This window comes from Hyla sarda, chromosome 8 (genome assembly GCF_029499605.1).
Source record: "Hyla sarda isolate aHylSar1 chromosome 8, aHylSar1.hap1, whole genome shotgun sequence".
NCBI lineage: Eukaryota > Metazoa > Chordata > Amphibia > Anura > Hylidae > Hyla > Hyla sarda.
The window spans coordinates 118,619,218-118,643,996 of record NC_079196.1 but is presented as its reverse complement, the minus strand read 5'-3'; the positions used below and the strand labels follow the sequence as shown (position 1 = coordinate 118,643,996).

At 45.4% G+C, this 24,779-nt stretch overlaps 11 pseudogenes; all 11 read right to left on the bottom strand.

The window, feature by feature from the left end:
* Window positions 1–442: 442 nt before the first annotated feature.
* On the bottom strand, window positions 443–708 carry LOC130289348 (U2 spliceosomal RNA; annotated as a pseudogene).
* Window positions 709–2,164: 1,456 nt separating this feature from the next.
* Window positions 2,165–2,430, bottom strand: LOC130290003 (U2 spliceosomal RNA; annotated as a pseudogene).
* A 1,466-nt stretch (window positions 2,431–3,896) lies between these two features.
* Window positions 3,897–4,160, bottom strand: LOC130289876 (U2 spliceosomal RNA; annotated as a pseudogene).
* Window positions 4,161–11,520: 7,360 nt separating this feature from the next.
* LOC130289897 (U2 spliceosomal RNA) lies at window positions 11,521–11,786 on the bottom strand (annotated as a pseudogene).
* A 1,449-nt stretch (window positions 11,787–13,235) lies between these two features.
* Window positions 13,236–13,499, bottom strand: LOC130290006 (U2 spliceosomal RNA; annotated as a pseudogene).
* Window positions 13,500–14,964: 1,465 nt separating this feature from the next.
* Window positions 14,965–15,231, bottom strand: LOC130289776 (U2 spliceosomal RNA; annotated as a pseudogene).
* Window positions 15,232–16,701: 1,470 nt separating this feature from the next.
* LOC130288782 (U2 spliceosomal RNA) lies at window positions 16,702–16,967 on the bottom strand (annotated as a pseudogene).
* A 1,460-nt stretch (window positions 16,968–18,427) lies between these two features.
* Window positions 18,428–18,692, bottom strand: LOC130289973 (U2 spliceosomal RNA; annotated as a pseudogene).
* A 1,465-nt stretch (window positions 18,693–20,157) lies between these two features.
* Window positions 20,158–20,423, bottom strand: LOC130289763 (U2 spliceosomal RNA; annotated as a pseudogene).
* A 1,470-nt stretch (window positions 20,424–21,893) lies between these two features.
* On the bottom strand, window positions 21,894–22,159 carry LOC130288780 (U2 spliceosomal RNA; annotated as a pseudogene).
* Window positions 22,160–23,619: 1,460 nt separating this feature from the next.
* On the bottom strand, window positions 23,620–23,884 carry LOC130289971 (U2 spliceosomal RNA; annotated as a pseudogene).
* Between the last annotated feature and the right edge of the window lie 895 nt (window positions 23,885–24,779).

Genomic DNA, 24,779 nt, shown 5'->3' with positions numbered 1-24,779 from the left:
CACTCCATTGCAACATTGGTTGTGAGCAGCAGTTTCAAAAAACAAATGCCTCATGGCGGATTTCCCATCCATCAATGGATGGTAAATTTTGTTTTTATCATTCACTGACCACAGAAACCAATGCATGGTCAAGCAACAGCAATGACACACCCTTGTGTATAGGCATGAGACCCTCACGTCATTTAACAGGATTCAGCACCACCCACAAGACAGCTACCTGTCATGTCATGTCAAACCTGCACAGGTGTGCTAGATTATTATTATTTAGTTTTATTTTATTTTTTTACACCAATCAGTGTGCAAACATGGTCATTAAAACGCTAAATGAATAGACGTTCATAAACCAGTCAGTGCAACTCATCATTTTGGTCTCCAATTCTCAAACTCAAATTCTCACCCACGGAGGATTAAATGAGAATCTTTCTTGTTTAACACTGGAATGGGGTGGTGCACTGTTCACTACCCGAAGATACTGCCACATCGGGTCAATGCATAGGGCGACGGAAGCAAGCTTCCAAATCAGCTCCCTTTCTCAAAAATCCATTTAATTTATGGTCCCCAGATAGGGAACGTATGTATCAGTATGTGCTCACAAGTCACCCAAGTGCAAGTATTCACACAAAAAAAAACGTGCCTCAGGATGCGATCTGTCGCAAGATCCTTTCTTTTTTTTTACACTTGATCTAAGCCAAAAGGCCTAGAGGAGATAACTGGGAAAGGGGTGGACCCAACCATGTCCCCTTCATGAGCACTCACATTACTCATAGGAATGGAAGGAAGGCTGGCAGCCAACCAGCCTCCCATACACTCTCTGGGTGGGTGGCAGTCAGCCACCCATACATACATACAGCACAGGCTAAACCCACATCATCACTTAAAAAAAGGACAGGCGACCATTGCACTCTGATGGAGCATTTAGCAATGCAATCCATAGCCTGGCTTTTGCCTGAACCCCCTCACTCCTCCTCTTGCATATAAGACGATATTTCAGATCTGCATATGAAAACAACACGCCTACCTTTGTTGCACATAGCTGCCTGCCTGTCTCTAGTTACCCCACTGGCTGTAGCTGCGTCCCTTCCGACATGGAATAACACCAACTGTAACGATAAACTGAAAATTAACAGTATAAACCTGCATAATTTTGGACTCTGGTATTTGCTGAATCCGGGTAACCTGACAACCGATGGTGGTGCCGCTGGTGATTCTGGCCTTCTTGGAATCTGTTGGGCCTATGTGTTAGCTCACACATCACTTGGGTATCCATGGTAACTACCACAACATGGTCATCTGCAGTTTACATCTAGCCCTAGAAGTGGCATTGAATGGCATTTTAAAAGTGCTAAGGGTCCTGGTGCAATAATCCTCCCATGAGGATCAGCCTCAACGGCTTTGTAGATTGCACTCATGTCTGCAACTCCATATACATTTTTTTTCTTCATGCTTCTTTCTTCATCCTTTTTTCTTTCTGTCATTCAGACTTTCATTCATTCGATCTAACTCACTCACTTGCTTTAACTCATTTGTTCTCACTCACTCACTCACTCACTTATTCACTCTCACTCACTCTCACTCTCTCACTCACTCGCTCACTAAGTCAGTCTCTCTCTCTCTCTCTCTCTCTCTCTTTTTCTTTTTATATATATTTTTTTCCGTCTTCTTCTTCTTCTTCAGACCCTGTCATAGCACTATTGCCTTTCCAATACCACCAGCAGATGGAGACACTCCATTGCAACATTGGTTGTGAGCAGCAGTTTCTAAAAACAAATGCCTCATGGCGGATTTCCCATCCATCAATGGATGGTAAATTTAGTTTTTATCATTCACTGACCAATGAAACCAATGCATGGTCAAGCAACAGCAATGACACACCCTTGTGTATAGGCATGAGACCCTCACGTCATTTAACAGGATTCAGCACCACCCACAAGACAGCTACCTGTCATGTCATGTCAAACCTGCACAGGTGTGCTAGATTATTATTATTTAGTTTTATTTTATTTTTTTACACCAATCAGTGTGCAAACATGGTCATTAAAACGCTAAATGAATAGACGTTCATAAACCAGTCAGTGCAACTCATCATTTTGGTCTCCAATTCTCAAACTCAAATTCTCACCCACGGAGGATTAAATGAGAATCTTTCTTGTTTAACACTGGAATAGGGTGGTGCACTGTTCACTACCCGAAGATACTGCCACATAGGGTCAATGCATAGGGCGACGGAAGCAAGCTTCCAAATCAGCTCCCTTTCTCAAAAATCCATTTAATTTATGGTCCCCAGATAGGGAACGTATGTATCAGTATGTGCTCACAAGTCACCCAAGTGCAAGTATTCACACAAAAAAAAAATGTGCCTCAGGATGCGATCTGTCGCAAGATCCTTTCTTTTTTTTACACTTGATCTAAGCCAAAAGATCAAGAGGGGATAATTGGGAAAGGGGTGGACCCAACCATGTCCCCTTCATGAGCACTCACATTACTCATAGGAACGGAAGGAAGGCTGGCAGCCAACCAGCCTCCCATACACTCTCTGGGTGGGTGGCAGTCAGCCACCCATACATACATACAGCACAGGCTAAACCCACATCATCACTTAAAAAAAGGACAGGCGACCATTGCACTCTGATGGAGCATTTAGCAATGCAATCCATAGCCTGGCTTTTGCCTGAACCCCCATCACTCCTCCTCTTGCATATAAGACAATATTTCAGATCTGCATATGAAAACAACACGCCTACCTTTGTTGCACATAGCTGCCTGCCTGTCTCTAGTTACCCCACTGGCTGTAGCTGCGTCCCTTCCGACATGGAATAACACCAACTGTAACGATAAACTGAAAATTAACAGTATAAACCTGCATCATTTTGGACTCTGGTATTTGCTGAATCCGGGTAACCTGACAACCGATGTTGGTGCCGCTGGTGATTCTGGCCTTCTTGGAATCTGTTGGGCCTATGTGTTAGCTCACACATCACTTGGGTATCCATGGTAACTACCACAACATGGTCATCTGCAGTTTACATCTAGCCCTAGAAGTGACATTGAATGGCATTTTAAAAGTGCTAAAGGTCCTGGTGCAATAATCCTCCCATGAGGATCAGCCTCAACGGCCTTGTAGATTGCACTCATGTCTGCAACTCCATATACATTTTTTTTTCTTCATGCTTCTTTCTTCATCCTTTTTTCTTTCTGTCATTCAGACTTTCATTCATTCGATCTCTCTCACTCACTTGCTTTAACTCATTTGTTCTCACTCACTCACTCACTCACTCAATCACTCACTCACTTATTCACTCTCACTCACTCTCACTCTCTCACTCACTCGCTCACTAAGTCAGTCTCTCTCTCTCTCTCTCTCTTTTTCTTTTTATATATATTTTTTTCCGTCTTCTTCTTCTTCTTCTTCAGACCCTGTCATAGCACTAATGCCTTTCCAATACCACCAGCAGATGGAGACACTCCATTGCAACATTGGTTGTGAGCAGCAGTTTCTAAAAACAAATGCCTCATGGCGGATTTCCCATCCATCAATGGATGGTAAATTTTGTTTTTATCATTCACTGACCACAGAAACCAATACATGGTCAAGCAACAGCAATGACACACCCTTGTGTATAGGCATGAGACCCTCACGTCATTTAACAGGATTCAGCACCACCCACAAGACAGCTACCTGTCATGTCAAACCTGCACATGTGTGCTAGATTATTATTATTTAGTTTTATTTTATTTTTTTACACCAATCAGTGTGCAAACATGGTCATTAAAACGCTAAATGAATAGACGTTCATAAACCAGTCAGTGCCACTCATCATTTTGGTCTCCAATTCTCAAACTCAAATTCTCACCCACGGAGGATTAAATGAGAATCTTTTTTGTTTAACACTGGAATGGGGTGGTGCACTGTTCACTACCCGAAGATACTGCCACATCGGGTCAATGCATAGGGCGACGGAAGCAAGTTTCCAAATCAGCTCCCTTTCTCAAAAATCCATTTAATTTATGGTCCCCAGATAGGGAACGTATGTATCAGTATGTGCTCACAAGTCACCCAAGTGCAAGTATTCACACAAAAAAAACGTACCTCAGGATGCGATCTGTTGCAAGATCCTTTCTTTTTTTTACACTTGATCTAAGCCAAAAGGCCTAGAGGGGATAACCGGGAAAGGGGTGGACCCAACCATGTCCCCTTCATGAGCACTCACATTACTCATAGGAATGGAAGGAAGGCTGGCAGCCAACCAGCCTCCCATACACTCTCTGGGTGGGTGGCAGTCAGCCACCCATACATACATACAGCACAGGCTAAACCCACATCATCACTTAAAAAAAGGACAGGCGACCATTGCACTCTGATGGAGCATTTAGCAATGCAATCCATAGCCTGGCTTTTGCCTGAACCCCCATCACTCCTGCTTTCAGATGGGGAAGAATTCCCGACGTGCCCGAAACCCCTCCGCACCCGCCCGACTGACTTTATCTACCTCCGGAGGCATACCACGCTACTTTCAGCCGTCCCCGGCCTCAGCTTCTTCCTCCCTCACCGCCATTACGGGACCTGCGCTGGGCCTGCGCTCCCGTTCCGGCGCTCACCCAGTGCTACCCACGAGGGATCTCTCTGCTTACCATCTGCCGAAGACACCAGGGACGCCTGCGCTCCTACGGCCGGTGACTGCAGCTGCTGTGACTGAGCCTGTGACCTCGCTTCAGCCGTCGGGGAGCAGCGCTACTGACCCTGCTCCGGATCTCCTGCCTGCTGCTGCGGCCCCTGTTGTGGGCTCTTCTCCCACTCTGGAACTGCTGCCTGTGGCGGTGAGTGCTGCTGGGGGACCTGTATTAACGGCATATTACCCCCCTATCCCCGCTCTACAGCTGTCCCTGGTGGGCTCCTCTCCCTTGTCGCTGGGTGGACCTGCTGGGGCTCCATCTTGGGCCTCCTTGGTGGGGGGTCGGCCTTCTCCAGCAAGTTCTCTGCCGTGCTCAGCTACTCACTACTGCTCGGCCTCCCACTCCCCTACACAAGTGGGACCTGCCTCTGTTCCCCCGGCCCATTCTCCTATTACCCCTCTGGACCCTCTAGCTGCCTGCTATACCCCCTCACGTTCCCCTAAGCCACAGAGGTCCAGGCAAGCTGCCATGCAGACCTCCATACCAGCTTCTGGGGCACTCCATCTGTCTCCTAAGGGGACCCCCTGCTCTCAACCTGGGCCGGTAGCACCACCGGGGCCGACCCCAGCCCTCCAGTCCTGGGACTTGGCATCTGACTCTGATTTACCCTGCTCGGGCCTGTCTGTGCATTCCTCTGCTCTCCCTGATTTGAGCCAGCTCCTTTCCCAAATTCCTACTAAGGAGGACTTCCGCTCTCTTATTGCTGAGGTTAAGGAAGCCTGCCGAGCGGAGATCTCCTCTATGCGACAGGACCTCCAGCATGTCTCTGACCGAGTGGATGGATTGGAAGATGCTCATGATCACACCAGAGAGTATATTACCCAGCTCCACTCTACCATTGCTTCTCAGAAGGACTTCCTTGGGGATCTCCATGCCCATGTTGAGGATCTGGACAATAGAGGGAGGCGTAACAACATTAGGGTGCGAGGGCTGCCGGAAGCTGCACGTGAGGAGGACCTTTTTGCCACCCTGGAAACCATTTTTAACCTGATACTTGGCGAACCCCCCTCCCATAGGATCAAACTGGACAGAGCTCACAGGGCGCTTCGTCCTAAATCTGCCTCGGGCGCTCCACGGGATGTTATTTGCTGTGTACATGATTTCCAAGTTAAAGAAGCTATAATGGCTAAGGCTAGGTCCCTGAGACATTTTGACTTCAATGGGGCTCCTCTTCAACTTTTTCAGGACTTGTCCTGGTTAACCCTCAGGAAGCGACGACTGTTCCAACCCCTCCTGGAGGTCCTGCGCTCTCATCAGGTGCCGTATAGGTGGAATTTTCCATTTGGGCTCCATGCCCGCAGAGATGGACGCTCCGCTGTTTTACGCTCCTTTTCTGACCTTCAAGCCTTCTGCTCCACCTTGGAATTGCCTGTGCCTCAGTTGGAAGATTGGGACCTGATGTCTCCCCCTCCACCTTTGCCTCCTGTGTGGCAACCAGTCCGAGCTCGCCGGTCTGGTTCTCAGCGGAAGTCTTCACCACCCGCCCTGGGGGCCCCAGCTCGGGCTCTCCCCTGAGTTTCTGACTGGGACGTTGTATTTTTTCCTCAATACTTCTTGCTTGGGGGTTCCTGCTGGACTCTGTCTTTCCCCTGATTGACGGAGATTATCCCCTCCGAGCGGTTGCATTTGTTCTAGTATTATATTATCCCCATCATTATTGTACAGTTGCATTTTTTGGTCACCTGTGGTTCTTATTCATATGTGTTTTTTCTGCAATGGCCTCAGAGTTGGGCACCTACCTTTTTGGTGGTGGTTCTCCAGTTGGCTCCTTCCATTTCCCCTCCTGAGGCCATAGTTATGGATCGCTCATGCTTTGGTTCATGGTCCACATTGATGGTCCTGGCCTCCGCATTGGCTTCCTGGTCAATGGTTTATTTTACTATTATCCGTTGTACTTTATTTGTTTGTTTGTTTATCTGGTATCTGTTTGGTCTTTCGTCGTTTTGTTTGTCTTTGTGTTTTCTCTTGATTTGGTGTTGTTTTCTGTTGGTCTTCTGTTGTCTTGTGTGTCCTTCCCCCCTTTTTTTCTCCCGCCTTATATTCCCTTCTCCTGTCCGTACAGTTGCTGGTCCCTGCTCTTTTCCAGTCCCCATTGAGGTTTTGGTGCTGCCCGGTGCATCCTACCAGGTTGTTCTTGTAAGTATGCTTCTTTATGGCTGTTTCTTTCTCTTCACTCACCCGCCATGGTCAGGTGTGTCTCCCTGAATGTTAAGGGGCTTAATTCCCCCACTAAGCGACGCCTACTTCAAAGGGAGTTGGTTGGTTTACATGCTGATATAGTTTTCCTTCAGGAGACGCACTTCGACCATTCTGGGTCTTTCCAATTTCTTCAACACCTATTCCCCCAGTCTTACTCAGCTACCACAAGTAGGAAAACAGCGGGGGTGGCTATTCTGGTCTCTAGGTCCTGCTCGCTTCAAGTTTCTTCCTCTCTCTCTGACCCTATGGGACGATACGTAATCTTGGAGGGTACGCTGGGAGGGGTCCCCCTTTTGCTCTGTAATGTCTATGCGCCTAACACTTCGCAAATCCCTTTCCTGCGTAGGGTTTTTGCTAAACTCCAGAGGTATCCCCCATCTGCATGGTTAGTGGGCGGTGACTCCAACCTCATTTTTTTCCCCATCCTTGGACCGCCATTCTGTTACTAGTGCTCCCCCTGCACCTGCACAGCTGCGCCTGGCTTCGCTTTTTCGACGTCTCATACGTAACTCCTCGCTCTACGATTTGTGGCGGATTGGCCATCCGACGGAGCGCTCTTTTAGTTTTTACTCACATCCCCACAAATTGCATACTCATATCGATTATTTTTTTGGGAATCTCCCTATGGTGCGCATGCTCTCTGATATTTCTCTAGACCCTATCACCTGGTCTGACCACTGTCCAGTTCTTCTCTCTTTTTCTTCTACCCCTTCCTCTCTGAGATCCTGTCATTGGAGGATGAACGACTCTCTTCTTAAAACCTTACCTTCCCGTGAATCGATTCAGCAGTGTATTTCCGACTACTTTATCACTAATGATGGCTCTGTATCCTCTCAGGCTATCCTTTGGGAAGCTCACAAATCGGTGATCCGGGGCCATTGCATTGCTCTGGGCGCCGGTCTCAAGCGGAGCGCTCTGAATCGATCTCGGGAACTTCGTATGGAAATTGCTCGACTGGAGGCTCTCTTGTTGTGTTCTCCTTCTGTTTCGACCCTGAGGAGCTTGGTGGCGGCTCGGGCACGCTTAAGCGACCTGGCTCTCCATAAAGTTGAGAGGCAATTGCTTTATGCTAGGCAGCGTTTCTATGAGAAGGGTAACAAGGCCCACACTATGCTGGCGAGACGGTTGCGTGACCGGGCTGCTGCTCAATCCCCCTCAGCTTTGAAGGACCCTGCTGGGGTGCTTCATTACCACCCTGCTGATATCTCTCGTCTGTTTGTTGACTATTACACTAATCTTTACTCACTTCCTTCCCAGTTGCCATCCGACCCGGGGGAGAGAGTGGCGGCCCTAGATGCCTATCTTTCTCAATGTGGTTTGCCCTCTCTTTCAGGGACAGACCGGGATGCTCTTAATGCTCCTATTACTGGAGAGGAGATCTCTGAGGTCCTTAAATCTCTCCCCTCTGGTCGCTCCCCTGGGCCGGATGGCTTCCCTTACCTGTACTATAAAACATTTTCATCTTTGTTAGTGCCTAAACTTGTCCCCCTTTTCAATTCCTTTCTAGACGGAGAAACGATCCCGCAGTCTTTCTTGCACTCCCTTATCACCCTCATACCCAAGCCTGGTAAGGATCCTCACGATTGTTCGAGTTACCGGCCCATTGCCCTCCTTAACTCTGACCTTAAGCTTTTTTCCAAGGTTTTGGCAGTTAGACTATGCTCCTTCCTCCCGGCCCTTGTTCATAAGGACCAGGTTGGATTTATCCCTTGTCGCCAGGGTGGAGACAACACTAGGAGGGTAGTGGACCTGATTGATTTGATCAATCGGAGATCTGAACAGGCATTAATTCTTAGTCTTGATGCTGAGAAAGCTTTTGATAGGCTTGGGTGGCCGTTCTTTTTTGCTACCTTACAGAAATTTGGGATTTCGGGGAAGTTTTTGACTGCACTGCGGGGTCTCTACTCCTCCCCTACAGCTTCACTTAAACTTCCTCACTCGCCATCTCCTACTTTTTCTTTGTTTAATGGGACTCGTCAGGGTTGCCCGTTATCCCCGCTGATCTTTGCACTCTGTATTGAGCCCTTGGCTGCCATGATCAGGGGCGATCCGGACATAACTGGTATTTCCTTACATGATAGGGAGTTCAAGGTTTGTTTATTTGCTGATGATGTCCTTCTTACGCTTTCTCGACCTCTACTGTCTCTTCCTTCTCTCTATAGGGTCCTGCATGACTATGGGGTGGTTTCTGGCTACAAGGTAAATCTTTCTAAGTCAGAGGCTCTTCCTCTTAACCTTCCCCCTCATCTTTCTACTCTTTTACGCTCTAACTTTTCTTTTCGGTGGTCTCCCTCTGCTATTAAATACCTTGGGGTCTGGATCTCCTCTCACTATTCCTCACTATACTCTACCAACTATCTCCCCCTATTCAGGGATCTCCGTGCCCTTATGGAAAAATGTCGCTCGCAATATATTTCTTTTTTTGGCCGCATTGCTGCGGTGAAAATGACTGTCCTTCCGAAACTCCTCTACTTTTTTGAAACCCTGCCAGTTCGGGTCCCGCTGTCGGCCCTGCGCTCCCTACAGGTGGCTATTTTTCGGTTCATTTGGGACGGTAAAAGGCATCGGCTACCGATGTCCGTGATGTTGGCTGGACGGGCGTTTGGGGGTCTGGCGGTCCCGGATGTAGTGAAGTATTACTGGGCTGCGAATTTGCGCCATCTCGCGGCGTGGTCCACCTATCATGCCTACAGCCGCTGGATGGAAATAGAGAAGCTGTGGTTAGCGCCTATCCACCCTAACGCTCTCCTCTGGACTCTTCCTGCCTCTGCTCCTACTCTCTCCCCTCTCCTGGGTCCTATGGCATTTTCTAAATATGTGTGGAATTACTGTTCAGTCAAATTTAAATTACTGTCTCCCTCTTCCCCTCTTCAATCTTACCTTTATCATCCTAGTTTTCCCCCTGGCCGGACCTCTCTTATGGTAAGGGAATGGGGGTCTAGAGGCCTTTTTTGCTGTGCGGATGTAGTTGATCCTTTGATGCGTACCCTCTTGCCCTTCTCTCAGTTACAGTCTCGTTGGGATCTCCCCTCATCTGAGCGTTTTCATTATTCACAGCTACGACATTTTATGTCCTCCATGCTGGGTGCGCTAGTGGTATCTTCCCCTACGGGGTTTGAACGGCTGTGTCGTGGTGGACCTCAGGCAAGGGGGCTTCTCTCCGATATTTATTCCTTGCTAATCCAACCTCAGGAGGGAGTCCTGGTATCTCATCGCTATATGTCTCGCTGGGAGGAGGCGCTTAATACTACTATCACTCTCCCTCAATGGAAGATAATATGGGAGCGGGCCTCTAGGGCATCTATATGTACGGCTTATAAGGAGACTCAATACAAATTACTTATGGGTTGGTACCATACTCCAGAGTTATTGAATAGGCTGAATCCCGATATCCCCCCCCAGTGCTGGCGTTGTGGGGTGGGTTTGGGCTCTCTGTTTCATGTTTTCTGGTCCTGCCCTCTTATCACGGGGTACTGGGAGTTAGTGAGTCGTTTGGTATCAGGTGTTCTTGGAGTCTCGGTCCCTCCTGACCCTCAGGTCTACCTCTTGCACCTTTCACACTCTGCTCTGCCCAAGAAACAGTTTAAACTGGCTATGCATATGTTCTTGGCAGCTAAGACACTTGTTGCTAAATGCTGGAAGAGGACTCTTCCTCCCTCTGAATCGGACCTACTCTCCCGAATACGTGATATACGCTCTTTAGAATACCTCACTGCCTCTTTGAATAATACTATCCCTGCCTTCCTTTCAGTTTGGGAACCATGGGACCGTTTCTCTGACAGGCAACCTCCCTAGGGCGGTACTGACATCCTCCTCCTCCCCCCCCTCCCCCCCCCCCCCCCCCCCCTTCAACGGCTTTGTAGATTGCACTCATGTCTGCAACTCCATATACATTTTTTTTTCTTCATGCTTCTTTCATCATCCTTTTTTCTTTCTGTCTTTCAGACTTTCATTCATTCGATCTCACTCACTCACTTTCTTTAACTCATTTGTTCTCACTCACTCACTCACTCACTCAATCACTCACTCACTCACTTATTCACTCTCACTCACTCTCACTCTCTCACTCACTCGCTCACTAAGTCAGTCTCTCTCTCTCTCTCTCTCTCTCTCTTTTTCTTTTTATATATATTTTTTTCCGTCTTCTTCTTCTTCTTCAGACCCTGTCAAAGCACTAATGCCTTTCCAATACCACCAGCAGATGGAGACACTCCATTGCAACATTGGTTGTGAGCAGCAGTTTCTAAAAACAAATGCCTCATGGCGGATTTCCCATCCATCAATGGATGGTAAATTTTGTTTTTATCATTCACTGACCACAGAAACCAATGCATGGTCAAGCAACAGCAATGACACACCCTTGTGTATAGGCATGAGACCCTCACGTCATTTAACAGGATTCAGCACCACCCACAAGACAGCTACCTGTCATGTCATGTCAAACCTGCACAGGTGTGCTAGATTATTATTATTTAGTTTTATTTTATTTTTTTACACCAATCAGTGTGCAAACATGGTCATTAAAACGCTAAATGAATAGACGTTCATAAACCAGTCAGTGCAACTCATCATTTTGGTCTCCAATTCTCAAACTCAAATTCTCACCCACGGAGGATTAAATGAGAATCTTTCTTGTTTAACACTGGAATGGGGTGGTGCACTGTTCACTGCCCGAAGATACTGCCACATAGGGTCAATGCATAGGGCGACGGAAGCAAGCTTCCAAATCAGCTCCCTTTCTCAAAAATCCATTTAATTTATGGTCCCCAGATAGGGAACGTATGTATCAGTATGTGCTCACAAGTCACCCAAGTGCAAGTATTCACACAAAAAAAGAACATGCCTCAGGATGTGATCTGTCGCAAGATCCTTTCATTTTTTTACACTTGATCTAAGCCAAAAGGCCTAGAGGGGATAACCGGGAAAAGGGTGGACCCAACCATGTCCCCTTCATGAGCACTCACATTACTCATAGGAATGGAAGGAAGGCTGGCAGCCAACCAGCCTCCCATACACTCTCTGGGTGGGTGGCAGTCAGCCACCCATACATACATACAGCACAGGCTAAACCCACATCATCACTTAAAAAAAGGACAGGCGACCATTGCACTCTGATGGAGCATTTAGCAATGCAATCCATAGCCTGGCTTTTGCCTGAACCCCCATCACTCCTCCTCTTGCATATAAGACAATATTTCAGATCTGCATATGAAAACAACACGCCTACCTTTGTTGCACATAGCTGCCTGCCTGTCTCTAGTTACCCCACTGGCTGTAGCTGCGTCCCTTCCGACATGGAATAACACCAACTGTAACGATAAACTGAAAATTAACAGTATAAACCTGCATCATTTTGGACTCTGGTATTTGCTGAATCCGGGTAACCTGACAACCGATGGTGGTGCCGCTGGTGATTCTGGCCTTCTTGGAATCTGTTGGGCCTATGTGTTAGCTCACACATCACTTGGGTATCCATGGTAACTACCACAACATGGTCATCTGCAGTTTACATCTAGCCCTAGAAGTGGCATTGAATGGCATTTAAAAAGTGCTAAGGGTCCTGGTGCAATAATCCTCCCATGAGGATCAGCCTCAACGGCTTTGTAGATTGCACTCATGTCTGCAACTCCATATACATTTTTTTTCTTCATGCTTCTTTCTTCATCCTTTTTTCTTTCTGTCATTCAGACTTTCATTCATTCGATCTCACTCACTCACTTGCTTTAACTCATTTGTTCTCACTCACTCACTCACTCAATCACTCACTCACTTATTCACTCTCACTCTCACTCTCTCACTCACTCGCTCACTAAGTCTCTCTCTCTCTCTCTCTCTATTTCTATATATTTTTTTCTGTCTTCTTCTTCTTCTTCAGACCCTGTCATAGCACTAATGCCTTTCCAATACCACCAGCAGATGGAGACACTCCATTGCAACATTGGTTGTGAGCAGCATTTTCTAAAAACAAATGCCTCATGGCGGATTTCCCATCCATCAATGGATGGTAAATTTTGTTTTTATCATTCACTGACCACAGAAACCAATGCATGGTCAAGCAACAGCAATGACACACCCTTGTGTATAGGCATGAGACCCTCACGTCATTTAACAGGATTCAGCACCACCCACAAGACAGCTACCTGTCATGTCATGTCAAACCTGCACAGGTGTGCTAGATTATTATTATTTCGTTTTATTTTATTTTTTTACACCAATCAGTGTGCAAACATGGTCATTAAAACGCTAAATGAATAGACGTTCATAAACCAGTCAGTGCAACTCATCATTTTGGTCTCCAATTCTCAAACTCAAATTCTCACCCACGGAGGGTTAAATGAGAATCTTTCTTGTTTAACACTGGAATGGGGTGGTGCACTTTTCACTACCAGAAGATACTGCCACATAGGGTCAAAGCATAGGGCGACGGAAGCAAGCTTCCAAATCAGCTCCCTTTCTCAAAAATCCATTTAATTTATGGTCCCCAGATAGGGAACGTATGTATCAGTATGTGCTCACAAGTCACCCAAGTGCAAGTATTCACACAAAAAAAAAGTGCCTCAGGATGCAATCTGTCGCAAGATCCTTTCTTTTTTTTACGCTTGATCTTAGCCAAAAGGCCTAGAGGGGATAACCGGGAAAGGGGTGGACCCAACCATGTCCCCTTCATGAGCACTCACATTACTCATAGGAATGGAAGGAAATCTGGCAGCCAACCAGCCTCCCATACACTCTCTGGGTGGGGGCAGTCAGCCACCCATACATACATACAGCACAGGCTAAACCCACATCATCACTTAAAAAAAGGACAGGCGACCATTGCAATCTGATGGAGCATTTAGCAATGCAATCCATAGCCTGGCTTTTGCCTGAACCCCCATCACTCCTCCTCTTGCATATAAGACAATATTTCAGATCTGCATATGAAAACAACACGCCTACCTTTTTTGCACATAGCTGCCTGCCTGTCTCTAGTTACCCCACTGGCTGTAGCTGCGTCCCTTCCGACATGGAATAACACCAACTGTAACGATAAACTGAAAATTAACAGTATAAACCTGCATCATTTTGGACTCTGGTATTTGCTGAATCCGGGTAACCTGACAACCGATGGTGGTGCCGCTGGTGATTCTGGCCTTCTTGCAATCTGTTGGGCCTATGTGTTAGCTCACACATCACTTGGGTATCCATGGTAACTACCACAACATGGTCATCTGCAGTTTACATCTAGCCCTAGAAGTGGCATTGAATGGCATTTAAAAAGTGCTAAGGGTCCTGGTGCAATAATCCTCCCATGAGGATCAGCCTCAACGGCTTTGTAGATTGCACTCATGTCTGCAACTCCATATACATTTTTTTTCTTCATGCTTCTTTCTTCATCCTTTTTTCTTTCTGTCATTCAGACTTTCATTCATTCGATCTCACTCACTCACTTGCTTTAACTCATTTGTTCTCACTCACTCACTCACTCAATCACTCACTCACTTATTCACTCTCACTCACTCTCACTCTCTCACTCTCTCGCTCACTAAGTCAGTCTCTCTCTCTCTCTTTTTCTTTTTATATATATTTTTTTCCGTCTTCTTCTTCTACTTCTTCTTCTTCAGACCCTGTCATAGCACTAATGCCTTTCCAATACCACCAGCAGATGGAGACACTCCATTGCAACATTGGTTGTGAGCAGCAGTTTCTAAAAACAAATGCCTCATGGCGGATTTCCCATCCATCAATGGATGGTAAATTTTGTTTTTATCATTCACTGACCACAGAAACCAATGCATGGTCAAGCAACAGCAATGACACACCCTTGTGTATAGGCATGAGACCCTCACGTCATTTAACAGGATTCAGCACCACCCACAAGACAGCTACCTGTCATGTCATGTCAAACCTGCACAGGTGTGCTAGATTATTATTATTTAGTTTTATTTTATTTTTTTACACCAATCAGTGTGCAAACATGGTCATTAAAACGCTAAAAGAATAGACGTTCATAAACCAGTCAGTGCAACTCATCATTTTGGTCTCCAATTCTCAAACTCAAATTCTCACCCACGGAGGATTAAATGAGAATCTTTCTTGTTTAACACTGGAATGGGGTGGTGCACTGTTCACTACCCGAAGATACTGCCACATAGGGTCAATGCATAGGGCGACGGAAGCAAGCTTCAAAATCAGCTCCCTTTCTCAAAAATCTATTTAATTTATGGTCCCCAGATAGGGAACGTATGTATCAGTATGTGCTCACAAGTCACCCAAGTGCAAGTATTCACACAAAAAAAAAAACGTGCCTCAGGATGCGATCTGTCGCAAGATTCTTTCTTTTTTTTACACTTGATCTAAGCCAAAAGGCCTAGAGGGGATAACCGGGAAAGGGGTGGACCCAACCATGTCCCCTTCATGAGCACTCACATTACTCATAGGAATGGAAGGAAGGCTGGCAGCCAACCAGCCTCCCATACACTCTCTGGGTGGGTGGCAGTCAGCCACCCATACATACATACAGCACAGGCTAAACCCACATCATCACTTAAAAAAAGGACAGGCGACCATTGCACTCTGATGGAGCATTTAGCAATGCAATCCATAGCCTGGCTTTTGCCTGAACCCCCATCACTCCTCCTATTGCATATAAGACAATATTTCAGATCTGCATATGAAAACAACACGCCTACCTTTGTTGCACATAGCTGCCTGCCTGTCTCTAGTTACCCCACTGGCTGTAGCTGCGTCCCTTCCGACATGGAATAACACCAACTGTAACGATAAACTGAAAATTAACAGTATAAACCTGCATCATTTTGGACTCTGGTATTTGCTGAATCCGGGTAACCTGACAACCGATGGTGGTGCCGCTGGTGATTCTGGCCTTCTTGCAATCTGTTGGGCCTATGTGTTAGCTCACACATCACTTGGGTATCCATGGTAACTACCACAACATGGTCATCTGCAGTTTACATCTAGCCCTAGAAGTGGCATTGAATGGCATTTAAAAAGTGCTAAGGGTCCTGGTGCAATAATCCTCCCATGAGGATCAGCCTCAACGGCTTTGTAGATTGCACTCATGTCTGCAACTCCATATACATTTTTTTTCTTCATGCTTCTTTCTTCATCCTTTTTTCTTTTTGTCATTCAGACTTTCATTCATTCGATCTCACTCACTCACTTGCTTTAACTCATTTGTTCTCACTCACTCACTCACTCACTCAATCACTCACTCACTTATTCACTCTCACTCACTCTCACTCTCTCACTCACTCGCTCACTAAGTCAGTCTCTCTGTCTCTCTTTTTCTTTTTATATATATTTTTTTCCGCCTTCTTCTTCTACTTCTTCTTCTTCAGACCCTGTCATAGCACTAATGCCTTTCCAATACCACCAGCAGATGGAGACACTCCATTGCAACATTGGTTGTGAGCAGCAGTTTCTAAAAACAAATGCCTCATGGCGGATTTCCCATCCATCAATGGATGGTAAATTTTGTTTTTATCATTCACTGACCACAGAAACCAATGCATGGTCAAGCAACAGCAATGACACACCCTTGTGTATAGGCATGAGACCCTCACGTCATTTAACAGGATTCAGCACCACCCACAAGACAGCTACCTGTCATGTCATGTCAAACCTGCACAGGTGTGCTAGATTATTATTATTTAGTTTTATTTTATTTTTTTACACCAATCAGTGTGCAAACATGGTCATTAAAACGCTAAATGAATAGACGTTCATAAACCAGTCAGTGCAACTCATCATTTTGGTCTCCAATTCTCAAACTCAAATTCTCACCCACGGAGGATTAAATGAGAATCTTTCTTGTTTAACACTGGAATGGGGTGGTGCACTGTTCACTACCCGAAGATACTGCCACATCGGGTCAATGCATAGGGCGACGGAAGCAAGCTTCCAAATCAGCTCCCTTTCTCAAAAATCCATTTAATTTATGGTCCCCAGATAGGGAACGTATGTATCAGTATGTGCTCACAAGTCACCCAAGTGCAAGTATTCACACAAAAAAAGAACATGCCTCAGGATGCGATCTGTCGCAAGATCCTTTCATTTTTTTACACTTGATCTAAGCCAAAAGGCCTAGAGGGGATAACCGGGAAAAGGGTGGACCCAACCATGTCCCCTTCATGAGCACTCACATTACTCATAGGAATGGAAGGAAGGCTGGCAGCCAACCAGCCTCCCATACACTCTCTGGGTGGGTGGCAGTCAGCCACCCATACATACATACAGCACAGGCTAAACCCACATCATCACTTAAAAAAAGGACAGGCGACCATTGCACTCTGATGGAGCATTTAGCAATGCAATCCATAGCCTGGCTTTTGCCTGAACCCCCATCACTCCTCCTCTTGCATATAAGACAATATTTCAGATCTGCATATGAAAACAACACGCCTACCTTTGTTGCACATAGCTGCCTGCCTGTCTCTAGTTACCCCACTGGCTGTAGCTGTGTCCCTTCCGACATGGAATAACACCAACTGTAACGATAAACTGAAAATTAACAGTATAAACCTGCATCATTTTGGACTCTGGTATTTGCTGAATCCGGGTAACCTGACAACCGATGGTGGTGCCGCTGGTGATTCTGGCCTTCTTGGAATCTGTTGGGCCTATGTGTTAGCTCACACATCACTTGGGTATCCATGGTAACTACCACAACATGGTCATCTGCAGTTTACATCTAGCCCTAGAAGTGGCATTGAATGGCATTTTAAAAGTGCTAAGGGTCCTGGTGCAATAATCCTCCCATTAGGATCAGCCTCAACGGCTTTGTAGATTGCACTCATGTCTGCAACTCCATATACATTTTTTTTTCTTTATGCTTCTTTCTTCATCCTTTTTTCTTTCTGTCATTCAGACTTTCATTCATTCGATCTCACTCACTTGCTTTAACTCATTTGTTCTCACTCACTCACTCACTCAATCACTCACTCACTTATTCACTCTCACTCTCACTCTCTCACTCACTCGCTCACTAAGTCTCTCTCTCTCTCTCTCTCTCTCTCTCTCTCTCTTTTTCTATATATTTTTTTCTGTCTTCTTCTTCTTCTTCAGACCCTGTCATAGCACTAATGCCTTTCCAATACCACCAGCAGATGGAGACACTCCATTGCAACATTGGTTGTGAGCAGCAGTTTCTAAAAACAAATGCCTCATGGCGGATTTCCCATCCATCAATGGATGGTAAATTTTGTTTTTATCATTCACTGACCACAGAAACCAATGCATGGTCAAGCAACAGCAATGACACACCCTTGTGTATAGGCATGAGACCCTCACGTCATTTAACAGGATTCAGCACCACCCACAAGACAGCTACCTGTCATGTCATGTCAAACCTGCACAGGTGTGCTAGATTATTATTATTTAGTTTTATTTTATTTTTTTACACCAATCAGTGTGCAAACATGGTCATTAAAACGCTAAATGAATAGACGTTCATAAACCAGTCAGTGCAACTCATCATTTTGGTCTCCAATTCTCAAACTCAAATTCTCACCCACGGAGGGTTAAATGAGAATCTTTCTTGTTTAACACTGGAATGGGGTGGTGCACTGTTCACTACCAGAAGATACTGCCACATAGGGTCAAAGCATAGGGCGACGGAAGCAAGCTTCCAAATCAGCTCCCTTTCTCAAAAATCCATTTAATTTATGGTCCCCAGATAGGGAACGTATGTATCAGTATGTGCTCCCAAGTCACCCAAGTGCAAGTATTCACACAAAAAAAAAAGTGCCTCAGGATGCAATCTGTCGCAAGATCCTTTCTTTTTTTTACGCTTGATCTAAGCCAAAAGGCCTAGAGGGGATAACCGGGAAAGGGGTGGACCCAACCATGTCCCCTTCATGAGCACTCACATTACTCATAGGAATGGAAGGAAATCTGGCAGCCAACCAGCCTCCCATACACTCTCTGGGTGGGGGCAGTCAGCCACCCATACATACATACAGCACAGGCTAAACCCACATCATCACTTAAAAAAAGGACAGGCGACCATTGCAATCTGATGGAGCATTTAGCAATGCAATCCATAGCCTGGCTTTTGCCTGAACCCCCATCACTCCTCCTCTTGCATATAAGACAATATTTCAGATCTGCATATGAAAACAACACGCCTACCTTTTTTGCACATAGCTGCCTGCCTGTCTCTAGTTACCCCACTGGCTGTAGCTGCGTCCCTTCCGACATGGAATAACACCAACTGTAACGATAAACTGAAAATTAACAGTATAAACCTGCATCATTTTGGACTCTGGTATTTGCTGAATCCGGGTAACCTGACAACCGATGGTGGTGCCGCTGGTGATTCTGGCCTTCTTGCAATCTGTTGGGCCTATGTGTTAGCTCACACATCACTTGGGTATCCATGGTAACTACCACAACATGGTCATCTGCAGTTTACATCTAGCCCTAGAAGTGGCATTGAATGGCATTTAAAAAGTGCTAAGGGTCCTGGTGCAATAATCCTCCCATGAGGATCAGCCTCAACGGCTTTGTAGATTGCACTCATGTCTGCAACTCCATATACATTTTTTTTCTTCATGCTTCTTTCTTCATCCTTTTTTCTTTCTGTCATTCAGACTTTCATTCATTCGATCTCACTCACTCACTTGCTTTAACTCATTTGTTCTCACTCACTCACTCACTCAATCACTCACTCACTTATTCACTCTCACTCACTCTCACTCTCTCACTCTCTCGCTCACTAAGTCAGTCTCTCTCTCTCTCTTTTTCTTTTTATATATATTTTTTTCCGTCTTCTTCTTCTACTTCTTCTTCTTCAGACCCTGTCATAGCACTAATGCCTTTCCAATACCACCAGCAGATGGAGACACTCCATTGCAACATTGGTTGTGAGCAGCAGTTTCTAAAAACAAATGCCTCATGGCGGATTTCCCATCCATCAATGGATGGTAAATTTTGTTTTTATCATTCACTGACCACAGAAACCAATGCATGGTCAAGCAACAGCAATGACACACCCTTGTGTATAGGCATGAGACCCTCACGTCATTTAACAGGATTCAGCACCACCCACAAGACAGCTACCTGTCATGTCATGTCAAACCTGCACAGGTGTGCTAGATTATTATTATTTAGTTTTATTTTATTTTTTTACACCAATCAGTGTGCAAACATGGTCATTAAAACGCTAAAAGAATAGACGTTCATAAACCAGTCAGTGCAACTCATCATTTTGGTCTCCAATTCTCAAACTCAAATTCTCACCCACGGAGGATTAAATGAGAATCTTTCTTGTTTAACACTGGAATGGGGTGGTGCACTGTTCACTACCCGAAGATACTGCCACATAGGGTCAATGCATAGGGCGACGGAAGCAAGCTTCAAAATCAGCTCCCTTTCTCAAAAATCTATTTAATTTATGGTCCCCAGATAGGGAACGTATGTATCAGTATGTGCTCACAAGTCACCCAAGTGCAAGTATTCACACAAAAAAAAAACGTGCCTCAGGATGCGATCTGTCGCAAGATTCTTTCTTTTTTTTACACTTGATCTAAGCCAAAAGGCCTAGAGGGGATAACCGGGAAAGGGGTGGACCCAACCATGTCCCCTTCATGAGCACTCACATTACTCATAGGAATGGAAGGAAGGCTGGCAGCCAACCAGCCTCCCATACACTCTCTGGGTGGGTGGCAGTCAGCCACCCATACATACATACAGCACAGGCTAAACCCACATCATCACTTAAAAAAAGGACAGGCGACCATTGCACTCTGATGGAGCATTTAGCAATGCAATCCATAGCCTGGCTTTTGCCTGAACCCCCATCACTCCTCCTATTGCATATAAGACAATATTTCAGATCTGCATATGAAAACAACACGCCTACCTTTGTTGCACATAGCTGCCTGCCTGTCTCTAGTTACCCCACTGGCTGTAGCTGCGTCCCTTCCGACATGGAATAACACCAACTGTAACGATAAACTGAAAATTAACAGTATAAACCTGCATCATTTTGGACTCTGGTATTTGCTGAATCCGGGTAACCTGACAACCGATGGTGGTGCCGCTGGTGATTCTGGCCTTCTTGCAATCTGTTGGGCCTATGTGTTAGCTCACACATCACTTGGGTATCCATGGTAACTACCACAACATGGTCATCTGCAGTTTACATCTAGCCCTAGAAGTGGCATTGAATGGCATTTAAAAAGTGCTAAGGGTCCTGGTGCAATAATCCTCCCATGAGGATCAGCCTCAACGGCTTTGTAGATTGCACTCATGTCTGCAACTCCATATACATTTTTTTTCTTCATGCTTCTTTCTTCATCCTTTTTTCTTTTTGTCATTCAGACTTTCATTCATTCGATCTCACTCACTCACTTGCTTTAACTCATTTGTTCTCACTCACTCACTCACTCACTCAATCACTCACTCACTTATTCACTCTCACTCACTCTCACTCTCTCACTCACTCGCTCACTAAGTCAGTCTCTCTGTCTCTCTTTTTCTTTTTATATATATTTTTTTCCGCCTTCTTCTTCTACTTCTTCTTCTTCAGACCCTGTCATAGCACTAATGCCTTTCCAATACCACCAGCAGATGGAGACACTCCATTGCAACATTGGTTGTGAGCAGCAGTTTCTAAAAACAAATGCCTCATGGCGGATTTCCCATCCATCAATGGATGGTAAATTTTGTTTTTATCATTCACTGACCACAGAAACCAATGCATGGTCAAGCAACAGCAATGACACACCCTTGTGTATAGGCATGAGACCCTCACGTCATTTAACAGGATTCAGCACCACCCACAAGACAGCTACCTGTCATGTCATGTCAAACCTGCACAGGTGTGCTAGATTATTATTATTTAGTTTTATTTTATTTTTTTACACCAATCAGTGTGCAAACATGGTCATTAAAACGCTAAATGAATAGACGTTCATAAACCAGTCAGTGCAACTCATCATTTTGGTCTCCAATTCTCAAACTCAAATTCTCACCCACGGAGGATTAAATGAGAATCTTTCTTGTTTAACACTGGAATGGGGTGGTGCACTGTTCACTACCCGAAGATACTGCCACATCGGGTCAATGCATAGGGCGACGGAAGCAAGCTTCCAAATCAGCTCCCTTTCTCAAAAATCCATTTAATTTATGGTCCCCAGATAGGGAACGTATGTATCAGTATGTGCTCACAAGTCACCCAAGTGCAAGTATTCACACAAAAAAAGAACATGCCTCAGGATGCGATCTGTCGCAAGATCCTTTCATTTTTTTACACTTGATCTAAGCCAAAAGGCCTAGAGGGGATAACCGGGAAAAGGGTGGACCCAACCATGTCCCCTTCATGAGCACTCACATTACTCATAGGAATGGAAGGAAGGCTGGCAGCCAACCAGCCTCCCATACACTCTCTGGGTGGGTGGCAGTCAGCCACCCATACATACATACAGCACAGGCTAAACCCACATCATCACTTAAAAAAAGGACAGGCGACCATTGCACTCTGATGGAGCATTTAGCAATGCAATCCATAGCCTGGCTTTTGCCTGAACCCCCATCACTCCTCCTCTTGCATATAAGACAATATTTCAGATCTGCATATGAAAACAACACGCCTACCTTTGTTGCACATAGCTGCCTGCCTGTCTCTAGTTACCCCACTGGCTGTAGCTGTGTCCCTTCCGACATGGAATAACACCAACTGTAACGATAAACTGAAAATTAACAGTATAAACCTGCATCATTTTGGACTCTGGTATTTGCTGAATCCGGGTAACCTGACAACCGATGGTGGTGCCGCTGGTGATTCTGGCCTTCTTGGAATCTGTTGGGCCTATGTGTTAGCTCACACATCACTTGGGTATCCATGGTAACTACCACAACATGGTCATCTGCAGTTTACATCTAGCCCTAGAAGTGGCATTGAATGGCATTTTAAAAGTGCTAAGGGTCCTGGTGCAATAATCCTCCCATTAGGATCAGCCTCAACGGCTTTGTAGATTGCACTCATGTCTGCAACTCCATATACATTTTTTTTTCTTTATGCTTCTTTCTTCATCCTTTTTTCTTTCTGTCATTCAGACTTTCATTCATTCGATCTCACTCACTTGCTTTAACTCATTTGTTCTCACTCACTCACTCACTCAATCACTCACTCACTTATTCACTCTCACTCTCACTCTCTCACTCACTCGCTCACTAAGTCTCTCTCTCTCTCTCTCTCTCTCTCTCTCTCTCTTTTTCTATATATTTTTTTCTGTCTTCTTCTTCTTCTTCAGACCCTGTCATAGCACTAATGCCTTTCCAATACCACCAGCAGATGGAGACACTCCATTGCAACATTGGTTGTGAGCAGCAGTTTCTAAAAACAAATGCCTCATGGCGGATTTCCCATCCATCAATGGATGGTAAATTTTGTTTTTATCATTCACTGACCACAGAAACCAATGCATGGTCAAGCAACAGCAATGACACACCCTTGTGTATAGGCATGAGACCCTCACGTCATTTAACAGGATTCAGCACCACCCACAAGACAGCTACCTGTCATGTCATGTCAAACCTGCACAGGTGTGCTAGATTATTATTATTTAGTTTTATTTTATTTTTTTACACCAATCAGTGTGCAAACATGGTCATTAAAACGCTAAATGAATAGACGTTCATAAACCAGTCAGTGCAACTCATCATTTTGGTCTCCAATTCTCAAACTCAAATTCTCACCCACGGAGGGTTAAATGAGAATCTTTCTTGTTTAACACTGGAATGGGGTGGTGCACTGTTCACTACCAGAAGATACTGCCACATAGGGTCAAAGCATAGGGCGACGGAAGCAAGCTTCCAAATCAGCTCCCTTTCTCAAAAATCCATTTAATTTATGGTCCCCAGATAGGGAACGTATGTATCAGTATGTGCTCCCAAGTCACCCAAGTGCAAGTATTCACACAAAAAAAAAAGTGCCTCAGGATGCAATCTGTCGCAAGATCCTTTCTTTTTTTTACGCTTGATCTAAGCCAAAAGGCCTAGAGGGGATAACCGGGAAAGGGGTGGACCCAACCATGTCCCCTTCATGAGCACTCACATTACTCATAGGAATGGAAGGAAATCTGGCAGCCAACCAGCCTCCCATACACTCTCTGGGTGGGGGCAGTCAGCCACCCATACATACATACAGCACAGGCTAAACCCACATCATCACTTAAAAAAAGGACAGGCGACCATTGCAATCTGATGGAGCATTTAGCAATGCAATCCATAGCCTGGCTTTTGCCTGAACCCCCATCACTCCTCCTCTTGCATATAAGACAATATTTCAGATCTGCATATGAAAACAACACGCCTACCTTTGTTGCACATAGCTGCCTGCCTGTCTCTAGTTACCCCACTGGCTGTAGCTGCGTCCCTTCCGACATGGAATAACACCAACTGTAACGATAAACTGAAAATTAACAGTATAAACCTGCATCATTTTGGACTCTGGTATTTGCTGAATCCGGGTAACCTGACAACCGATGGTGGTGCCGCTGGTGATTCTGGCCTTCTTGCAATCTGTTGGGCCTATGTGTTAGCTCACACATCACTTGGGTATCCATGGTAACTACCACAACATGGTCATCTGCAGTTTACATCTAGCCCTAGAAGTGGCATTGAATGGCATTTAAAAAGTGCTAAGGGTCCTGGTGCAATAATCCTCCCATGAGGATCAGCCTCAACGGCTTTGTAGATTGCACTCATGTCTGCAACTCCATATACATTTTTTTTCTTCATGCTTCTTTCTTCATCCTTTTTTCTTTCTGTCATTCAGACTTTCATTCATTCGATCTCACTCACTCACTTGCTTTAACTCATTTGTTCTCACTCACTCACTCACTCACTCAATCACTCACTCACTTATTCACTCTCACTCACTCTCACTCTCTCACTCACTC